Source organism: Zophobas morio, unplaced genomic scaffold, assembly GCF_036711695.1.
Source record: "Zophobas morio isolate AGI-343-1 ecotype UQ-CSIRO unplaced genomic scaffold, CSIRO_AGI_Zmor_V1 ptg000012l, whole genome shotgun sequence".
NCBI lineage: Eukaryota > Metazoa > Arthropoda > Insecta > Coleoptera > Tenebrionidae > Zophobas > Zophobas morio.
This window is the reverse complement of record NW_026972117.1, coordinates 27687894-27712424: the sequence shown is the minus strand read 5'-3', so window position 1 is coordinate 27712424 and position 24531 is coordinate 27687894. Positions and strand designations below refer to the sequence as shown.

The window sequence follows — 24531 nt, the reverse complement described above, 5'->3', positions numbered from 1 at the left end:
AACACATATTAAAACAATACACTTTATTTAAGCGATGTTCAATACCGGTTTGAAACGACAAGTAGTGACAAGATTAAATGTCACTGTGCAAAAGTAACTCGAGTTCAGATTGTTTTAGCCAAGCCGTGTTTAATGAACACATGCTCAAAACTTTAGTCACTGTGAAACTGTGACTAAAACATTGTTTAGCGCACGCTAAATACGGGTGCAGAAAAAAGTACTTTCATACGAAATATTCCTAGAACAATGGACTGGTCGAAAACATCTATTACAGTAACTACTTAAACCGTTCTAAGAGTTTGTTATAAGAGCTATTTAAACTTTCAACTACCTAAAATCATATTTAAAAGTCTGTAGAACTTTAAGATCAGACAATTTCAATAAAATCCATCAAAAATTTGAACACGCATAACTTCATTATTTAGCTGTTTGTGGTGAAATATTGAACTTTTAATACTTAAAAGTTGTTTTTTGTTTATTTATCTTTTTAAATTATTTATGCAAAAGAGTTATTATGTGATTTTTTCAAATCTACTTTAATATTTTCTTCGGAGTTCATTCGTTATTTTTCTCTGTTAATTTATATTTCACCAGCTGCCTGTGTAAATATTTTATATTAAATCCACGCTGTGTAAAACAATTTGTAACAAAATTCTGAACTGACTTTAATTTTCTTTTAACTGTTAGTATCCACTAAAACAACACATTTTACCTTTATAAACTGAAAACTAGGATGTTACAATTTACGATTCCAGATTGACATACTTTAGATGAAATGATACGTCGATATTGGGTGGTTGGAACAAGTTGAACTTTTTTTATTGTGCTTCAGGGGCGAGGAAAGTTCTGACCAAATTACGTTTTCCAATTTGTAGCAAGGATCATTATAAATCAATGTTAATCCAGCAAATTTATTCTACTTAAGTAGATGAATTATACCTCCCTTTTTTAAAAACAAGATTTTATGATTCTAAAACATTGCATTTTAATTATTACAAGTGTTAAAATCTGGGTTTGCTTTTTACCCAATAAAATATCATTTTAATAAATTCATAAATATCTTTTTACAAAGGCCAATTAAATTTTAACAAACTCTGTTATACATGTGTGGGAGATTATGTTGCAAGTTTTACGCAGCCAAAATAAACGTGTGGGCGTCAGAGGTTTGGTTTCTTTTAGTTGTAAATTTTATCTCAAATCTGAACCTTTCCCGTTTATTTTATCGGAATAACAAACAAACAGCATCAAAAATCAAGCGAATGAAAACAGTTTGTTTCCCGGAGAACACACAAATTTATTAAAATTCAATCAGTTAATATTAATTAAAATCTAAACTCTAACAAAAATAATTATAATAAATATAACAGCAATATTATATTATTAACATTCCATAATTATTACTCCTATAAAACTTTCAGTTTTTTCATATTATTCAAACATTCTCACAATATATGTGAAAATAAATTTTGTTGTTTGTACTTAGTACCGACGTACCGAAATTGACACAATAAATGTGTGATCGAACAAACTGCTGTTTCTGTGGTTGCATACAATGGATATTTCATTGTTACCAAGAAGCAGTTTTTAAAAAAATTGTCCAAAATTGTTCATAACTATCGAACTTTCCTCGTTCCGTAAGCACAGTAAAGCAAATCCAGCTTCTCAGATAAATAATAAAGTTTGATTCTTCCAGTTTTATATTTTGGATGACAATCCCTGTATGTTAAAATAAAAACACTGATTAAATTATTAAATTACAGATAAAGTAAAATAAACATATCCTGGATAATAATGCATGTTACCTTCACGAAAAAATTAAATCTGTGGCATTTTAGTGCAAATATTTACCTTTAGAAACCCTGCAGTTATTTCAAAAGCAAAAAACTCATGATAATAAATGAAGTAACAGTGACAATCTAAATTTTTGTGTATTTTAGGCTGGAGAGTATCTCTGCAGGGTAAAAATGACTTTATAAGAAATTAAAGTGTAAAAATATTTCCCCCACAGTTTTGTTAAACTTATTAAGGTACGAACAGAGTTTATTTGAGCTTCACAAAGTCCATCCTGCACCCTCAAAGATTTTGGTTTTTAAGTTAGCATCTTAAATAGGTAATTGTGTATGAGTCCAGCGTACAGTTTTAACAAAAATTTTAATTTTTCAACTTTTGGAGAATTCGTGGAATGAATCTAAAATTTTATTTTACTTGTTTGTCCAAAACATTCAACGACATGCAATGAAATGTCCTTTATTTTAAATAATCATCAATTTGCGAATTCCATGTACTTATTTGAAAACTACTTTGTTATTTGTTGTATCGGATGTAGAAACTAACGAATATGTAACAGGTTATATTGCCCCTTCGGTTCTTTGTGTTCGTAAACTGCACACTTGGGATAAAACACCTACTTTCATTGCTTGGTAAAGAAAACTATTTTATTTTTAGTTAGTAGCTCTGTTAAAAAAGGATCTTCACACAAAGAAGCTGTACAATGTCTGTTTTCAATTATAGTTTCCAAAACAGATTTATTAAATTTTGAATAATCTAACAAATCCTACCATCTGAAATTTTCTCGTCAAACGGGATTCTCTGTTTTCAGTAAACAAATTAAGGTATCTTTAGAGTGAAGCGGATTTTTTAATACACTGTCGTATAATCTTCTCATTAGTAAATAATTCTCTAAACAACGGACAATTGATAAAGTAAATAACGTGTATTTGTCTTTATTTTCAAATTATAAAATAATCTGCAATTCGTGCAAACCGTGTCGTCTCTTCAGCCCAACAGCATTATTGGCAGAAAATGCTTTATTCATATAATCTTAATTGCCGTAGTCTTCGAATTGTTGTCCAAAATGAATTAAATTCCGATTCTCAAAATTAAATCTAAATTAGTCACCTCGATTTTCATATTAAGCGAATTTCACAATACAATCTGTTTCGTGTGTAATGAAAGTGAGTTTGTGGGGATTTTTTAAATTACCTTATAATGAAAGCAGACTTTAATTTTAAGCGCTTATTAATAAAAAACAGGTTACATAGGAAATATTATAAGATTGTCACGTGTTTCATTATGAGTGTGTATTTAATTGTGATTTTACAAACGTTATTGAGTTTTGGATTACCTGAGAGCTGTGAATAAAATATGTGCGTTCGATCGAAAGCACCGTAGACTTTAGATTTAGTATTGTTATAAGGGCGATCCGGCAAATGACTACTTTTGTGTTTTATTGTCGCTTCATGCCACCTGGAGTATATGACACACATTAAGGATTATTTAAATTTTATAAAATATTATACTCCTACACTTGCGGTTTATGAATCTGCCTTTAGTTTTAATCGCAATTACTTTATAAAATGGTTGTGCAATATTCGATGTGTATTTCATATAACCGATATCTGGCGCACATGTGAAATAAGTGGGTCGTGCCATGCGAGTTAAGGTGCTGGATTTGTCCAACTTGAGATCGTATACTAAGTTCATACTTAACAAGTTTAGACTTCTTTTTTAAAAGAAATAAAGGAGATGTTTTTTGTAATGTAAAGTGGCAGCGCATTATACATTTTTTCATTTCATGGAGGTAAATATTTTACCTACATATTCTCATACTGAGATTTTTTAGCTGCGTCAGAAGTAAGTCACAACGCTACTTTTGTGCTTAAGATTCAATATTATATGCAATATCGACATTTCACGAAAGCGACAGACATCATGTCGATTAATGATCACGTATATTAAAAGTTGCTTGATGTTAAAAATGCATCAGAAGCAGAAAAACATCCTCCTTTACGCTTAAATACATGTTCGGTGTGATTTGCATTTAAATACATTTTTAACTAAACGTGATGAGAACAGATTGTTTCATTGATTTTATAGTTTGAAAGTTGTCCTTAGCCATCCTTCACTACCTGTCGAAAAGCTTTAATATATAATGTTCTATAGTTGTTGTGGGTGGATCGTTTTTACCGTAACACGAAAGGGACAGTAGTATGCTTTTTAGCAGTTAATTATAGGTATGTATGAATTATTACGAGGTCTGAAGAAAATATAACCGACTTCAGTTTTGTTCAAAATGTAAAGGAATAATAATTGTAATAACAATTTTGGTGATTTTTGATAAGCTGTTTGTATGTTGTAATAGGGTCTATCCGACGAATGGCTACTTTAATGTTTTTAAACGTTTCATTGTCCATGGACTAAGAAAACAGATAATCTCTGAAACTACTGGACCGATTGTTGTCAAATTTTATACATATATTTTAGGAATATAACGTAGACGGTAAAACGTTAACCAAAATTTGTCTGATTATCCCCACTAACAACGTGATGTCACTTCAAAATTTTTGTATTAAGTAAATCTTATTTAAATTTTATAAAATGACATACTCCTACACTGGTAGTTTATGAACCCGTCTTGATTTTTTACCCTACAATTTAATTTTGAAACGGAATAACAGAATGCTGTGAAATCTTGCAAACGCGTAAAAGTATGGTAAATCGTTTAACAAAATTTATCCGCATATCCCCTCTCCCACTCCCAAATTTATGACATCATTTCAAAATTTTACCGAATAAGCCATATTAAAATGTGCACAATGTCTATACTTGTTGTTTATCAATGCATTCATATTTTTCACAATTATTTATACATGGTGACTCAAAAAAATTAATGTGACAATTTATTTTATTGATTAAATCAAGAATGGCTCACCTTATTCTCCCAAAAATTTGCGAATACAGTACTGCTGTCAAATTTTGTAATGAAAAAATTCAAACGTATTATGTTATGAAAATACACTTGTTTATACATATTTGGTCTAAAGTGTCCCGTGGTCAACCGAGGATAAGAAACGGGTTAATAATTGCTCGAAAAGTATGAATGCATTGATAAAGTAAGCCTGTATTATTGAAAATGTTCCAATCAACATTATATCAGCAACGTATATCAATTTCGACACGTACCACGTCATACTAATAATGGAACACTGGGATGTACCGTACATGAAATTTCATCAATAAAAAAATGTAATAAATTGTGGCAGTCAGTAAGTGGAAAAAACAAAAAACTCCGTGCCGCATTCGAACGACTGCGATATTTTCAACCGAAGGGGAACACTACGCTGTGATGCTAACAAATAACCTTGTACAGCGGCGTTTTTTGCGTAAGACTGATCCTAGGCAAAGTAGCAAATCCGGGCCCCCCTCCTTATAAGGTATATGAAAAAAAAATCTGTTTTAGGACATTACTGTATGAAATATATATTTTACATGAATTATATTGTGCAGTACAATAATAACTTAAACAATAAATTAGGTTATAGCTGGTGTCGTCTAGCTTTCTTATGGGCAAATTCTGTTATTATGTCCTCAAAACTAAGGCTTTTTGTTACTTCTTTTTCAATGGATAATATTGTTAAGGCATTTAAGCGGTTTTGACCCATAGTACTGCGCAAATAATTTTTTATTCGCTTTAAAGTCGAGAATGATCTTTCTCCGCTTGCGTTGGTCGAAGGAAGTGTCAAATATATCCGCAATAAAATACAAACATTTGGAAAAGTTGATTCGAGAGAACATTCTTTTATAATCTTGTACATACTACTTGGATCTTTTGGGTTCTCCTGTTCAGAAATGAACTGTATAAAATGTACTAGCTCGTTCCCAAATGATTCGTCTAGATCATTTTTATATCTCTGCCGTAACTCATCTGCAGCATTATATATTTCATTTGTCTTCATCTTGGAGTAGTTGAAAAGAATACCAAAATAATCATTGAGTTCATGGTACCTTTTTGACCGTCTTTTGAGTTCAGCAATTAGGCAGTCACAAATTGGGTAAAATGTTTCTATAAGAAATTTATTTTTCCCTTGACTGAATTGATGATAGTCAATACCAATTTCATCAAAAAATTTTTTTTGTTTTCTTATTCTTTTAAGTTCGCTGTCAAAATGTCTGAAATCAGTCAATTTTTGTGCTTCCTTCTCAATTTCTTCAAAACCAGATTTCCTGAATTTTTGAAGAAACTTGCATAAGGACTGGTATAAGTCTACAGTAGTGTTCAAAGAAATTGATGATGATTGTAAAGATTTTGACGTTGCATTAAATCTTTCTAACAAAATGTTCCATGAAACAGTATGAAGGGCAGTTTCCCAATTATCAAGTTGAGATGCTATTGCATTAGCTTCAACACGTGTTAACGCTTTCGTCTCAGTGTCAGAACCAATGTTTCTAAGAACAGCAATAATTTCTTTGTAACCATTTTTTACAGCTGCAACAGCATCTGCCCTAGCAGACCATCGAGTGTCAGACAGACGCTTAACAGTTAATCGCTTTTTATTTTTAGCGAAAGTATCTTGGAGCATTTTCCATCTTTTGGTTGATGAAGACAGAAAGTTGTATAATTTTTGCAACAGGTCAAAATAACTTGCCGAATCCCTACAACAATCAACAGTTTCATTCAAAACCAAATTTAAAGAATGGCCCGCGCATGGAGTATACAAAGCTTGTTCCGCATGCTGTTTAATCCTAGCTTGCAGACCGTTGTAACAACCAGACATGTTTGATGCATTGTCGTAGCTTTGACCCCGGCAATATTTAATATCGATCTCCATCTCTTTTAATGCTTCCAATACAATTTCTTCGAGGTTTTTACTAGAGTGATCATCTAATGAAATGAAACCTATAAATCTTTCAATGGTCTGACCATCAACTTTTACAATGCGCAAAATGAGAGCAAGCTGATCCTCATGCGAAAAGTCAGGAGTAGAATCAACAATTAGCGCAAAATATTTTGATTCTTTTACCTCCTGCAAAATATATGATTTAACTTGCTTTCCCATCAGTTGTATAAATTCTTCGGCAATCGATGGGGATAAGTAACTTGCATTACCTTTTCCAGCATGTCCATATTGTTTCAAATGATTTGCCAAAAATGGATCAAATTCGCTGAGATACTCCAAACAATTGTAATAATTTCCACAATCTGAAGAATGACCTCGAAAGGCCAAGCCGTTAGTTGCAAGAAATCTTACCGTTGCCACAATTCGTTTCAAAATATCTCTCCAATATTGTCTTTCTGCATTCATTTGACTGGCAAGTTTTTCGTCAATACGGCCCTTTGTTTTAGAACGAAACAAAGCGCAACACATAGCATTTTTGTGACCAGAAGAATTCTCATGTTCCGATAATCTTGCGTTTATATTTTTCCAGTCTTTAATTCCATGGAGAGAAATGGCTGTTTTTGTTTTGGCGAATAATTTGCAAATATAGCAATAAACTGACCCTGTAGTTCCACTATAAATTAACCATTCCCGCTTTACTGTTTCACCATTCGCCATCACACGATAAAAATATGACTCTTTAAATGATCTTTTCCATGTTCCTGTGGGCCCAGTGCCATGTATTTCGGATGCAGAAATATCTCCGTACATCTGATTTGGTCTGTTTAAGAGAATATAACTGCTAAAATGATCCGAAATCACATCAGGCCATAATGCAGGATCTCGAGAATATTCTACATATGATGATGAGTTTGGTCCCGCCTCGTTTTTTTCTACTAGGTCTTCTGTGTTAGATGATGATAAGCTAGTAGCGCTAGGTTCCAGACTGTTGTCTGCAAGATGAACATCTAACGTAATGCTTTCTGAGATGCTATCCGATGTTTGAGCTGCAGAATAATAGAAAAATATGTTACTTAAATGATGACGGACTTAGCACTAAATGACACAATAAGCGATAATTAAATTAATAATAATTAATTCGTATGTAGGTACACCTACCGACTGCTTGTTGTTCACTTTCTTGCTTCATAGTTTCCTTTTTCAAAAAACTTGCAAGCGAATTTCTCTGCTTCTTGTTTTCTTCCTCTTGAAAGGCTTTTCTTTTTCTTTTTTGGGATCCTGACATAGGTTTTGAAGCCATTTTGAATCCAAAATGAATTAAAAAATAAATAAAACACACTAAACTAGAAGATACACAATCCAACTTTCGACAAGAAAAGCGAAATAACAAATGCCGTGTTTTACGGTACCTATATCGTTTGCAGGCTCTAGGGGCGCAATCGGATGGCCAAACACTTTAAGTGTAATAAAAATTAATGTTAGGATCGGAGCGTGGGAAGAGAACCCCGTGCATTTATTTTACAATGACATCTAGGCCATAGTCCGCACGTTATAAATCTTAATAAAACTTAGTTATGACGTGCAAGCCGAAATAGCGTTGCACACTTTAATAATTCGGAAATTTTCTTGAATTTTTAGTTTTTTCGCAATAACTGTTGCCGGGCCCCCCTGCCGCAACGGGCCCTAGGCACCTGCCTAGTCTGCCTATGCGGTAAAGCGACCCTGACCTTGTACGAACTCCGCATATACTAGTATAAAGGTTTGCTGTAAAATTTCGATTTTTTGCAAACATTTTCAATGCCTTCAGGGAAAATCTGAAAACGGATTCATAAACAACTATGGAAGTATGTTATTTTATAAAATTTAAGTCCTACTTACTATGAAACATTTTGAGGGGATGTCATTACATTGGTGGTGGGGATGATTAGACAAATTTTGGTTAGAGTTTTCCCATAGTTTCGGAGATTACCTGTCTAATAATATTACAGACAGACCGCAGACCGACAGACACGCAGACAGACGGAAACGGGAATCGTTTTTCGTACTCTTGGGGTCATGACATATCTAGACAATGTGAAAGTAGCCAGTCACCCGATGGACTTGTTTACAATACTTCCTTAGCTACGATCGGAATGTATAAGTTTACATATTTAAAACATTGTTATAATAAATCTCAGTTGGAAAGCTTAGAGTGATTTTACCAAATCTTCCATTCTGGTACCACTGGTACAAATCCTATTTCGACTCCCAGTATGGTTCACAAGCTACTTTAAACAGTTTGTAACCAATAATACAATAATAATAATCTCTAAACTACCTTTGTACATTTTATGGTTCTTCGAACCGGATAGTAATATTAATAACTAATGCACTTATTCGTAAAATTCGCGTTTATAAATCGAATATAATGATATATGTATAATCAATGTTGCAGCGATTAAAACACTCAATTCAGTTCTAAAGTGCATTTGAAGGGTCACCGAGCCATCGAAAATTAGAATACAGAAGATTCGTCCAATTAGTCGTAAGGTCAGATCTATACTTTTTTCTCTCTTCGATTTTGTTTCACATTTTTTATTCAAACGAGTTTCGCCGTTTTACTTGTTACGGTGTTATAAATTCGTTATTTGCCTGTTATACGTAAATACAATCGCTTCTGCTGTTTGCAAATTGCTAAAACTTTTGCCTGTAGTTATCGTATAAAAATGTTACCATGGAAAACAATTTAAGGGATCTGAAAACAGCTTCGTATCATAAAGTAGACAATCACGAGGCGTAAGGAAAGAGGATAGTATTTTAAAATTGGAAACACGGTTAACCAGCCTTGTACATAATTTACAGAACAGAGTTAAATAACTAAGTCATCTATTTTACCCATTGGGATGTCGAGAGTTTATAGAAATATAACGATATTCAATCACACAGTGAAATCTTTCAAAGTCACTACGAAAGTTGAAGCAACCTGGGATATACAGGGTAATTTCGAAATGTGTGCAATAAAAAAAATCGAGAATATTTCACAATAAGATTTATTGCACTGTTTAAAGTTCACCCACTGGTTATGTTTCTTCAGCTACCATAACTGCTATGCAATGAATGGCACAGAACGACTAGGATTAAGAATCTAAAAAGCAGCTCACTGATAAGCAACATGCAAAAGAACGATAAGGACCAGTCAGGTATCAGTTGGCTGATGAAACGCCAGACTGACCCGCGAATTGTGGATCGAGCGCTTTCTAAATCGCGTCATTCCATGTACGCGAACATTTACATTAGTGGTACAGCATGTCCGATATCATGGTACCTCAAGCCTCAAACTCACGATCGAGGCCGTGATAGAACCGAAAGAAAACTGCAAGCTGAAGAACAAATTTTCGAACGCGTCGAAGAAGAGCCCGACGTCAGTACTCGCCGACTTAACCACTATATTTTGCTAGGCCAGTAAATGAATGGTTAAATAACCATTTTCCTAACCAGTGGGTCGGTAGAAACTGCCCAGTAGCTTGACCTCCGCACTCGCCCGATCTCAATCCGTGTAATTTTTGTGTGTGGGGTTAGATGAAACAGTTAGTTTATGAAAATCAACAATGTGTAGTAACTATTGAAAAGCTTCACCAACGACTGGAAGTGGCAGGCTCTACAGTTCGTGGAACTCCCGCCGTTTTTTTTTCGTATCCGTGCAAACATGTAGCGACGTTCTGAAGCCTGTATTATAGTCAAGGACAACATTTTCAATATTTATTGTAAAAAGGTAGTAGCATTTTAAGTTGTTCTTATGTTCCGTTTTTCTCAGGATCATTATTTGTCGCTACAACTAATCTTTGATAACCAGCAAAAAGTCGGTTTTATTTTTAATTGAAACTGAAAGTGTTTACATCATTTTTATTGGACCGTTTTTCCACCTTATGCCGCTGTTACAATTACTGCATATATGTCGAAATCACCCTGTAGCAAATGATAAGGAACATACCCAGGTTCAGTTGCGAATGGCTTGCTTAAACTATCAGTAAAAAAAGTGTGTACAGTGCTATTGAAACAATCCTGACAACAGTGACTTTTAATGACAGATGTTTATTATATTATATAACTATACGTATTTAAGTGTTTTTGACGAATTTGTTTCAAAGTTGAGCAGCATGCTTAGTACAAACCACCCCTGTCAGCTTTCACGAGCATAATATAGTTTAAAACTCTGTAACCCACGATGCAATAAACGTCTAAACTTTAAACGCTGTTTTTACTTTTGGGAATGCACCTTCGTACACGCTCTTCGAGTTTTATAGGTAAAAAAACTATTGCATCTGGAAGTCAGCTGGGATTAGATGACCAATAACAACGGAAACAGATACTAACATGAAATAAAATACTCCTAATTAATTTTAATTTCAATCAGAACTATTGAATAGAAATGACTAGTATAATTTAATTGATGACTTTCCGAGTGTAAAAGAATTCTTTAAATGTAACAAAATCCAATTTAAGTATGATATTCTGCTACACTTCGGGACTACATATATTAATTATCATCAACGAAGAATCAAAAAGTTGTTTCAAAGTTGATATAACAAGTCTTGCAGTTTACCAACTCACTGAAAAAAATGTGTAAATATATTTTCACGACTGTCAGCGTTTGGTTTGATGTGGAACGGTAAATTTAAACCCATGTTTGCTCTGTAAAGAAATTTTATTTTCCTTGAACGTGCAGAAATGAACCGTGTCCTTTCATTCTTGTTTTCTTTAAATATGGGAATTATACAACCGGTAAAGAATCAATAATAACTGGAAACAAAACGCTTGAGAATGTTCCTGTTCGCTGCAGGAATCAATTAACGTGCAAGAATAGCCATCAACTGAAACACTACTGTGCCAAAGGGGGCAATAAAGCGTTGTGTATCGATAGAATAGAGTGCAATCACATTACATTTCCATTTGCAAGCGGGCCCACGGCACCGCCAAGACGAGCAGACAGCCACTCAGTGAGGTATAAAGGAGGCTCGCCACATTGTGCCATTATCGGGTCTACAATAACAATACTGAAGCTCAGACGATGTAGGGACTGGATCGTTGCTGTATTATTTCGCTAGTGGATTGTACTCTTGAGGAGTTTTCGATAATTTCAAAGCTTGCACAAACCGGCTCACAATACTGTAAAGCAGGAAATGTCAAAACAAATAGCTACATTATGTTGGAGTTGTCTGGAGTAAGTGTTTGTATGGTTTTATGTGGGAGTCCGAGAAGTTTCGCTTGTATTTCCCTCTGTTTAGGGATTGCAGGTTAAATATTTCAAAGATTACATAGGCTTGTGTTGGGATAGTATTAATTTTTACGGGGAATTTTATTCAACAGTGTTCGTTAAATTGTAAAGTGTTCATTTAGTTGCACGCTTGAAAGTGTGTCAGTTACCACAAGCCGCCTCTTCACAATCAAGTTAAAAGTCGAATAATTGTGACAGAGCAAACCTGAAACACAAGATACGTTCGGCGGTGCACGCCCTGTTCGAGACGTGAAACTAATTAACACACCCGTTATATTGTTCCAGAGGCACGATATTCACTTCTTGAAAATAGAAAAGTTTTCTGTATGTGTTAAAGGGGAATAGCTGTAATTTACTCGAGGAAAAATTCATCGTTATGAGACATTTTTATTAAAAAATATAGTAAAAACCAACAATATGACAGACATGCATACGTTTCATATAGAGAATCATCCAAGAGCAAACTTGTTTACTTCTAATTTCTGTGTCTACTATATTACAACGTTATGGATTTTTTTAGTACTTTACGTAGACATTGTTTTACACAGCGTGTTATTAAGATGCTCGTAAAAAATTGGGAGTGTTCTGTGAGCTCTAAGCTTTGAAACAAATCTTGGTTTTATAGTGAAATTATACAATGGAAAATTGAACTCTATCTTTGCTTCTCCTACACCGCTGGTAAACAAAATAATAGTAGATGTAAAAAAAACATAATTAATTTACGTTTGTAAAATCATAGTGACCACAAAATGACAAGGGACCTTTCTTGTCGTACTAAAAACGTCAAATTGAAGGTCAAATATATTTTTCTGTCTTTCCTGAAAAAAATGGGAAGTGTTGTGGAATAACTGACAGGGTTTTTCTTTTTAAATTACGTATCTCGATCTAAGGTAAGGCACATTTTAAAATCATCATGACGGAGAAACACTGGTTTCATCTAGAAGTTCTGGAGGAAGGAAAAAATTAGACGAGTTTGAAAATCACTTTTTTAAGGAAGAGTTAGGTCGGGAATAGTTATTTACATTCGCGTGTGGTAACTTACATTTTACAGCGCGAAATAAATTTGAAGCACGACGGCGAAGCCGGAGTGCTTTAATGATTGAGCGCTGTAAAATGGTTAACGCACAAGATTTGTATTAAACTTTTTGGCCGACAACTTTTAAAAATTATTTATATTTTTTATTCAATTTTACATAAAGTCAGAAATAAAACAAACATAACTGTCAATGAATATGTCAATTACAGTGATCTGTAACTGGTGCACAGAAATACACAAGATGGCGTAGGTCCGTTTGAACTAAAAAATATTCGAAATTATATGATACATTGCTGTTCAACAATAAATATCTTATGTATTTGCCGTTTTAATAATTATATTTTCGATGTGTAAAGAGATTTTTATTTATAAACGTCTAGGAAGAGTGGACAATTTGGGCAATTTTTACGCACGCCGGGTGGTAAACATCCAGGATGACTGTAAAGTTGATGTTTCCGAAGATGTCATTTGAATGTTAATTTGACGTTTACATGTCAGGACGCCAAAAAGACATAAATATAGAAAGTAGTCTTCAAAGTGAATCTAAGAAACTCTGGGGGTATGCTCAAAGAAGGAAATGTTCATCGAGAATTCCAGGCATAATGAAATATAATGATTGTATTCTTGATAGTCCTGTTCGTATTGTTAATGCATTTGCTGATTACTTTAACTCGGTATATCGTACCTCTAAACAACCTGTAAGTTTCATCACTATGCCAACTCAAGTGAATGTATCACTCTGCCACTTGTCACTGAAGATGAAGTTTTTTCAGCATTGAAAAAATCGAGGAATTGTTTCAAAATGGGCCCTGATGGAATCCCAAGTTTCCTACTAAAAGACTGCACTTGTGTGTTCCCCAAACCCTTGGTTTTTATATTGAATTTAATCATAAAAACCTCCACTTTTCCATTAAGTTGGAAAACAGCAATAATCCGTCCTATTTTCAAAAAATTGGTCTAAAGAGTTTAGACAGTACTTCCCTCGCTGTCGGAAACTTGACGACTGCATGCCTATTGTGTTTTTTTTTCATTACATTTTTCTAGTGGGAATTTAAAAAAAATTGCGATGACGTCATCAACATTTTTGCAAGGACACGTATATCAGTTGGGATAGATGTAGTGTAATACTAAGAATAAAATTATTATATTCTCAAATTTTCGGGAAAATGAATTGGGTCGTTTTGAATATTGTTTTGTAATAATCAATAAAATAACGAAACAATTTACTCACGTATACGTATCAGAGGCAACTGAAAATCGTGTATGTATAAACATTCTTAATTTAAGATGATAGGGGTAACAGCATACGTGAGAGTCAAACAGAGAAACTGTAAACAAAACGACCATCGGTTTTATTGCTTCGACTTCCGCTTATTATATAAAACATTGGGTTTTATTTTAATTCTTGACGGTGAAATTCACAATTGGTTGATTATAAACATGTCTATTTCACATTCGCGGAACCAAGTGAGCGCATAAAACAAATGCAGGTCTGTAATGTTAAAGTCGATGTAAATAAGCGTGCTACCCTTATGTTTCAACCGAGTTTTTCCTTTAACAAATTTTGTGTCTACCAAATTGGGTGGGTTGGGGTGTAATACTAATAATAAGTGTTGCCTTTAATTTAATCAATAAAATAAATTGACTTCATTAATTTTTTTGAACCACCTCTTAAGAAAATCTAAAAAATATGAATGGAATGATAAATCACAAGTACAAACTCATCATATTTTTTGCATTTTAGATAGGATTTATTCAGCAAAATTTAAGGGTGACGTCATCAATTTTTTTAGGAAGGATGAACAAATACATTTTGAACAAAAGTTTACCATGCTTATAATAACTTTAAAATATTCCCAAGATTTCAAAGCATTCGGTTTTGTAATTCCTGATTAAATCGATAAAATAAAATAAATTCACGCCTTCATTAATTTTTTTGAGTCACCCTGCATATGCAAATCCAAAAATATGAATGGAATGATAAATCACAAGTACAGACTCATCATATTTTGTACATTTTAGATACGATTTATTCGGCAAACTTTTGAGCTGACGTCATCAGTTTTTTGTAGAAGATAACCAAATATATTTGGACTAAAAATTTATTATGCTCTTTATAACCTTAAAACATCTGCAAGATTTCAAAGCATTCGGTTTTGTAGTTCCTGATTAAATCAATAAAATAAATTTACGCATTCATTAATTTTTTTGAGTCACCCTGTATATGCAAATCGAAAAAATTTGAATGGAATGATAAATCACAAGAAGCGACTCACCATATTTTGTACATTTTAGATAGGATTTATTCAGCAAAATTTTGTGGTGACGTCATAAATTTTTTAGGGGGGACGACCAAATACATTTTGATCAAAAATTTACCATGCTTATGATAATTTTAAAATATCTTCAAGATTTCGAAACATTCGGTTTTGTAGTTCCTGAGTAAATCAGTAAAATAAATTTACGCTTTCATTTATTTTCTTGAATCACCCTGTATATGCAAATCCAGAAAATATGAATGGAGTGATAGATCACAAGTACAGACTGATCATATTTTGTACATTTTAGATATGATTTATTCGGCAAATTTTCGAGCTGACGTCATCAAGTTTTTGGAGGGGATAAGCAAATATATTTTGACTAAACATTTATTATGCTCTTTATAACCTTAAAACATCTGCAAGATGTCAGAGCATTCCGTTTTGTAGTTCCTGATTAAATCAATAAAATATATTTACGCATTCATTAATTTTTTTGAGTCACTCTGTATATGCAAATCCAAAAAATATGAATGGAGTGATAAATGACAAGTACAGGTTCATCATATTTTGTACATTTTAGATATGATTTATTCGGCAAACTTTCGAGCTGACGTCATCAAGTTTTTGAAGGGGATAAGCAAATATATTTTGACTAAACATTTATTATGCTCTTTATGACCTTAAAACATCTGCAAGATTTCAGAGCATTCGGTTTTGTAGTTCCTGATTAAATCAATAAAATATATTTACGCATTCATTAATTTTTTTGAGTCACCCTGTATATGCAAATCCAAAAAATATGAATGGAGTGATAGATCACAAGTACAGACTCATCATATTTTGTACATTTTAGATATAATTTATTCCACAAACTTTTGAGCTGACGTCATCAAGTTTTTGGAGGGGATAAGCAAATATTTTTTGACTAAAAATTTATTATGCTCTTTATAGCCTTAAAACATCTGCAACATTTCAAAGCATTCTGGTTAGCAGATTAAAAATTAAATTTCAAAATGTTGTTTTATAATTTTGATTTTTTTTTCCAAAAATCTGGACGTTTCGGGTGAAAAGTCGATTCAGAGTTGTAAACTACATGTGTAGGACTATGTTATTTTATACAATTGAAAACCCATTTACTATGTACAATTTTGAAGTGACGTCATCGCATTAGTGGTGGGGATGATTAGACAAATTTTGGTTAGCGTTTTACCATCTACATGATATTCTTAATATAAGTACAAAATTTCACAACAATCGGTCGAGTACTTTCGGAGATTATCTGTCTAATAAAAATCCGGGACAACAGACGGACAGACGGACGGACAGACGGACGGACAGACGGACAGACGGACAGACGGACAGACGGACAGACAGACGGAAATGGGAGACCTATTTCTTCGTCTTCTAGGGGTCATGAAAGATCGAGAAAACGTAAAAGTAGAGAGTCGACCGACGGACTCGATTACAATACTTCCTTTGCTTACGCTCGGGAAGTAAAAAGGGGATATTGCAGATATTTCCAACTATCGACCTATTTCTTTGCTGAATAATTTTGCCAAAGTGTTTGAAAGTATTCTGTATAAATACATTATATGGATGTTAAAAGATATATCAGTCCTTCACAGCATGGCTTCATGGAGAAACGTTCGACTGTAACGAACTTGGCCTGTTTTAGTCAATTTACTTTTGAGGCGGTTGATGACAAATGTAAAGTTGATATTATTTATCTTGACTTCCAAAAAGCATTCGACCAGATGGATTATTATTTGCTTCTAAAAAAATTGAATCGTTTTGGTTCTTCGAATTCTCTGATAAAATTATTTGAATCATATCTAGTTAGCAGATCCAAGTACGTACAGTATCGTTGTCATAGGTCAAAAAAATTTTTTCCAGCATCGGGTGTGCCCCAAGGGACGAATTTAGGGCCGCTGCTCTTTTTATTGTATATCAATGACCTTGCTGATGTTATCAAAAGTGGCAATTTGCTGTATGCTGACGATTGTCTTTAAAATCGTAAATTCCATCGAGGATTGTAAAGTGCTTCAGTATGATCTTTATGTTATCCACAACTGGAGTCTGAGTAATCATCTTTGACTATCGATAAATGTTTGGATGTCAGTTATTTCCGTAAACTCTCGCCTATTATACTTATTTCACTATGTCATTAACAATGTGAATCTTAAACGTGACGGCTCGGCATATTAATAATATGGTAACTAAGGCTTATACAGTTTTGGGTTTTATTAACAGAAATGCTAGAGAATTCCAGCAAATAAGAACCTTAAAAATACTGTTTTTCTCACTTGTCAGAACTAGATTGAAATATGGTTCAGTTATCTGGAATTCGATGTATAAAGTCCACATAAAGAAGACTAAGAGTGTCCAAAGGGGGTTTCTAAAGTATTTAGCATTTCGCGAGGGCAGGGTGTATCCCATAAGAGGTTATTATCAATCACTTCTATTGAGCAGATTTAATAGTGTCTCACTCAACACGAGACGAACAATTTCACACGTTCGATTTCTAATAAACTTAATTAATAACAAAATCGATGGCATCTGGCTACTTAGTAAATTAAACTTTTCAGTTCCCAGGTATAACACTCGACGGCAAAATATGTTTTACTGTTCCACTTGCAGAAGTAATTTACTCATGATGTCTCCGATAGTTGGTATGTGTCGTTTCTTCAATAATATATCGATGAGTTGTGATGTGACAGATAAATTTTCAAACATTGTTGATTGCATAATATCTGAATATGGTATTTAATATTAGTGAAAAGAGGTATTTAATATATTTTCTTTATATCTAATTTAACTATCTTCCCTGTTAATTGTTTTTTTTACTGTTGGGAAAGATATTAATAATAATAATAATAATAATAATATTAATAATAATAAAAAACGACTGCTGTCGCCTATGCAAAGCAAAACCTGAAACGATCCAGCACATAATCTCTTCTTGCAGCATCCTAGCACAAACTGATTACAAAGCTAGACACGACAACGCAGCCAAAATCATTCACAAAGAATTAGCAACACTTATGAACTTAATCGAAGATACGACACCCTATTACACTTATATTCCGTCTCCATTCCTTGAAAATAACAAATACAAATTATACTGGGATCGCACAATACTTACAGACTTAAACATTACAGCTAACAGACCAGACATCATACTTATCAAAAAACACACGAACGAAGCCATTCTTATTGACATTGCTATTCCTAACACAAACAATATTATTCAAACATACGACACCAAGATTTCAAAATATCTACAATTATCGATAGAAATGAAATCCATGTTGAATCTTAAAAAAATTTCAATTCTACCCCTAGTTATCTCTAATGTAGGTGTAGTTCCAAATAGCTTAGTTGAGAATTTAAAGTCTTTGCATTTGAATGATTCAATAATTGTCAAAATTCAAAAAGCTGTTTTGTTAGGAACATGTCATATTGTTCGTAAGTTTCTTGAACAGTCTGATCATGTCAGTCAGATTAGCTTAGCACCAGTAGGTCAGAGTAGTGTAGGTCACTTTTCATGTGATGCGCGGATAAATGGTCGGTAGTTACGCTGGACTTTTGGGGATGGGGTGAGATTAGAGAATAATAGCAGACTAATTTGTATGCTGTAATTCTAGAATCTCGAAAGTTGTTCTGTTAATCTAATCAATTCATATCATTACTTGGTCTTAGTACCCGTAATGATAGAAGTCTTGCCTGAATGCCGGTCATTTCCGGGTCAGTGGTGGGTCTTAATAATAATAAATACAACGCTATAAAGAAATCGGAGAATACTTTACCCTGGACAAAATCCTGGCCTTTGCAAAAAATAATTTAGAAGTTGTTTATGCAAAATTCTAAAATCAATGGATTTTAAGTATAAATTTGAAAATAATCTGAAGATACAAAAAAAGTAGTTGTTCAACGTATAAAGTTTCTAAAAAGTTATCTCAGTTATAAGCAGGATTGCCCCAATGTTAAATTCATATTCTTGAATGAAACATGGATACACAAACACGGTTCACAAATTAAGAAATGGGCCAATGACAATAAGCCCACAAAAAATTACAAAGTTCCCAAATTTGAAGGCCCGCGGTTCACTGTGTTGAACGCAGGTTGTTCAGAAGGCTTCATTAACGGTTGCGAACAATGACAGGGACTTTCATAAGGCTATGAATGCATTTTTAATCAAGCAATGGGTAGTAGAACAGATTGTACCAAGTTTGTTGCCCAATTTAATAATAATTCAAAAAGAGTAGTCATACGAGTACCAAGTAGATAATGTTAGTTACCATTCGGCCAAACTAGAAAAGCCACCTACTAAATCTTCAAAGAAAACTAGCCTCCAAGATCACCTGGCAAAATGTGATATTGTTTTTGACCCTAAATTGACGCAGAAACACTTATGGGCCTTAGTTGAACCAACTATTGTAAAAGCCCCTATCAAATATGAAATTGATACATTACTGGCACATAAAGGCATTCATGTGTTGCGATTGCCACCTTACCATTACCAGTACAACCCAATTGAGTTGGCATGGGCACATTGTAAATGATTCTACAACAAACATGTCCATGAGATCGTGTTACCCACTTGTGCATCGAAGTTTTAGAGCATCTTACGCCAAAAATGTGGCAAAATAGCATTCACCACTATATAAGCGGATTGACGTAAAGAAATGAGCATTTTAAACCCAGAAAATATTCCGCCATTTGTAATTTTTTTGGAGGACTCAGATTCACGGAGCGACCTTGATTTTCATGTTTCTGATGATGAGAACGATGAATATATAATATACAGGGTGACTGCAAAATATGTGCAATAATTTTAACCACGGCATCCCCCACCCTAGTAGAGTCGAAATATAGAAAAAACAAATTAAAAATCGAATGGTGCAAAACCCCCATGAACCACCCTCAATACGAAGGCACTGAGCCACCTTGTAAACAGAGTTGGAAAAACGTTCGAATAAAAACGACGTAAACACTTTCAGTTTCAATTAAAAGTAAAACCGAGTTTTTGCTGATTATCATTCGTTCATTCATTTATTCATTCATCGTTAAAGGTCAGTGCGAAAATTTTTTGGTAATGCTTTATGATGATCAGCTTTTGATTCTGACAGATGTTTGGTCTTTGCGACAACGATGTTACATTGTTTATTGGAACAAAAATAAGAGTAACTTAGAATGCTACTACCTTTTTACAAGAAATGTTGAAAATGTTGTCCTTGACTAGCCATACAGGCGTCAGAGAGTCGCAAGATGTTTCTTTATAGGTAAAAAAAAAAAAAAAAACAACGGAGTAGCGGCTGCCACTTTCACTTGTTGTTGAAGCTCTTCGATAATTTCTGTACACTGTTGATTTCCACAAACTAACTGTTTCATCCAACCGATACACATTTATCGAAAACCGTCTCTTGAAATCGTACTTGTTGACGAGCATGTAGACAATCATCGGGCTCCAAACCCCGCACTTTGTCAACATGGTATGGATGTGGCCGTGTTCTTTTAATCTAGAATGCACTACAAGCTGTGAAAATCCAACTTCTTCTTTCTGTCCTATCACGGCCACGATCGTGAGTTTGAGGTTGAAGGTACCATGATCTCGGAGATGCCGTACCGCTGATGCAAATGTTCGCGCACACCAATTACCATATCGACACACTCTGCATGGGAAAACTGCACCATAAACCGATTTCATCGACCGCTCGATGATGACTGGCCCTTTTCGTGTTTTTTACGTTGCGATTAAAAAAGTGCATGATAAAGTCACTTTTTTGGTTCTTAATCCGAGTCGCTCGGTCCCATTCATTGTAGTAGGTCACGAAACATTACCAGCGGCTCGTATAACAATTTACATTTAATTTCAAATCATTTTTTCTAGACACTGCTACCACTTAGGACCGTGAATTTTACCCAGTGACATAATCATATTGTGAGCTATTCCCCATTTTTTTGTATATATTTCGCAATCACCTTGTATAAAACCTTATCCTAATATGGGCAAACTTTTTGGAATATTATGTTTCAATTTCATATACAGATTTTTATTTTTGTTACAGAAAAAATTACCACATATATATATATATATCAAAAACCATGAAATGTGTAATATTACAGTTTTGGTGCTCTTAGAATATGAAGACATGTCTCTCGTTTCTGCCTGTCTATCGTCCACCTGACTGTTCATTATTTTATTAGATTTCAGAACTAGAATCTCAGAAAGAACTTTTAATTTAAAAATTTGAGGACGTCATCTCAAAATTTTGTGAAGTAAATTTCATTTAAATTGTGTGGAATAGCATGATTCTGTACATAATATGTTCTTTATATTATATGCCTGTTTTTTAGAACTTTTTATACAGAATGCCTTATAAATAAATAAAAAATGTTTTGCTCCATTTTCCTGCAATTTTGGACACATAGCAATGTTATTACGTTATTACTATTACGTTGTAAACAAATTCAAGTATCTCTTTATCGGCAGTTTTATAATCTATTCCTAGTTTTTATTTCATCGGATAGATGTTCTTAAAAATAAGTCTATATTTTTTTTTTACTTTATTTAAAAACTGTTTAATTTGTTTAACTTTATAATCAGTTTTTTTCATAGTATCAAAATTACGATTTGATCTAGATCTTTCAATTCCAACCCTATTTTATAACATGTCTAAAGCAAGTCAGCAACGTTGCTAAATACTAATGTTATGTCAGCCTCTACGCATTAGAGTAAGATTAGACAAATACAACAGGTGAAAACAACTGAAACCGAAGTAGACTGGAATCAGTCATTGAGAAGTTTCCCTTCAACTTATGCATATTGTTCCACTTGGAAAAGTTAGAAATCACAGCACGAGGTTAGTTCTAAAGTATCTAACAAGAAAAGGCGACAAACAATTCACATGCGACAGTGGAAGATCGACAATGTTCAGTCTTTAAATAAAAGTTCGTTTTCTAATGAAGCAGCTGTGCTTTCTCAGACTTAAAGCGAAACGAGTATTAAGATCAGATAGATGGGATTTCAAAGCGCTTTTACAAATTATTAAAAAATAAACGCTTGAAGTGAAACTAAAACTAAAATATGATTTTTAAAATTCTACCTTTTTAGTTTTTAAAGTAGAAATGCTTGGCTTGTTGTTGCGTAACCGACTTTTTCCAACCTAATCTCTTGCAACTTCGTTTGTTATTTGTTTGTTAGTGTACATCATTTGTCTGGAATTTGATTTTTTGTAAAGTATTACCTATATACTCCTTTGCAAACTGTTCAATTTTACTATAAATAGGTATGTATAAATAAATATTGCAATAAAATGCTCTGTTCGGTTTTGTATCTATTATTACTATTCTTTTATTGCAGTCACAGTCGTAGGAAAAATGTTGTATTTAATACAAGCAAAAACTCTCTAACTCGCTCGTTCAAAACTCGGCTTCGCTTTACTTACACAAATAGTTTTATTTGCACTATAATAGGAGAAATATATCTTGTCTCCCACCAGTATAACTTCATTTAAAAGCGTTCGTTCACTTCGCAAATTTACACAAATTTCTCTTTCCTTAAATATGAAAATTGTGCAAGTTTATGAATGATATTCCACATTTTATCGTTTAACACTCCCTTTATGTAACCGTAAAAGTGTTACAGAATAGAACCGTGCTTTTTCGGTTGAAAACGACATGAAAAAGAAGTTCAAAGTTCTCAAGAAACATTGTTGAAAATGAAGCCTACTTATTATCTTTTATCGAACTGAATACTAGCTACTATACTGCCAACAGGTGCTAGAGTGATTCGGGAGTGAGTCGTCAAGGATCTGAATTAGTGTGACGTGTTTGCCATTCTTGGCGTTTCCCTAAGTTTTCCATTATTTTTCCGTTGTCAAATTCTCTGAACATATTTATTGCACATACAAATATGTGCTTTTTATTTTACATGCAATGATGCAATAATTTATTTAAATTTTTTTTGTGGATATTTAATTAATTCCCATTTACTATATACAATTTTGAGGTGATGTCATCACATTGCTGGTAGGGACGATTAAACAAAGTTTGGTTAGCGTTTTACCATCTACGTGATATTCATAATACGCATATAAAATTTGACAACAGTCGGTCCGGTAGTTTTGGAGATTATCTGTCTAACAAAAATTCATACGGAAAGCGGGTAGACAGACAGAAACGGGAGACCTATACTTTTGTACTTTAGGGGTCATAACACTCGTAACACATCGAGAAAATGTGAAAAGAGCTAGTGGCCCGATGGACTCGATCACAATACAATACATCCTTAGTTTACGCTCGGGAAGTAATAAAGTTATGAATTCCAGTTTTAAAGCATTTGTAACATAAATATTCCGATAAAAAATCACTAGTAGACAATAATTGTGTATTCTAAATTGAATAGAGTACAGAAAAGCATTTAAAACGTTTCACGAATACGAGAACAGTAATGTGTACAAACATGGAACGGTATCCATTTCGTCTGAGTATGAAGGATTTTCACGAGTGATAAATGGAATCCACCCGAATTGTAGAGTGTGACTAAGATTTTGTGGAAGTCGTGCAGTTTCACATACATTGTTTCGTGTTTCTTTAGATAATATATACCTGGTGTTTCATTTCATTCTCACGCTATTCAGCATACCGACTTTGTTTACGCACTGCCACTTCTAAATCTATGATATCAGACGAAAACTTTTTTCTTTTTCACATATTTATATGAATTAATAAACTTATTTAACAACGATTGACGCATTTTACCAACTATGTCGGAACCATCGACACATTAGTAAACTTCTAATCGATGAAATCATTGTTTCGCCTGAAACACTTATTTTTGGGTCTCAGAAAAATAAAAAGCTTCTAAGCTTTGATATCTAGAAATACGTGTTTTTTTCAATTTTTAGCAATGTTTCAGCGTTAGTTATTCAATATGTTATTTATTCGTTATTACTTATTAAATTTAAACTTAATTATAGAACAATGTCTGAAATACTACAACAGTTTTTATTAAGTTTTTCTACACTGTTACCAATTGATATTGGCGACCATTCTGCCATACAAACTCTCATTTAAAATTTCAGTTCAAAGCAAACGGGTATTATGAACTCAATTGTAGGTAAGTTCCTAAATTCTCCTTTGTATGCAGCTGCACTTTAATATCTTCGTGTAGTTAGTAACAGCAACACGTTGTGGTTATATTAGGTTGTTTATATTGCAGCACTTTGCGGTGGTTTCAGCTATAAAACTATTAGCATTTAAGTGACAATAAAACAATTTGATCTGAACAAGAAACACATGTCTGCAACACGTTGTGAAGGAAGTAAGTAGGTACATACATACAATACAGCGCTACTTGGC

At 33.5% G+C, this 24531-nt stretch overlaps 1 protein-coding gene across 4 annotated transcripts in view; it reads right to left on the bottom strand.

Moving 5' to 3' along the window:
- LOC135128126 (uncharacterized protein) overlaps window positions 1-24531 on the bottom strand; it is a 513893-nt gene that overhangs the window by 132913 nt on the left and 356449 nt on the right. The window lies entirely within an intron of this gene.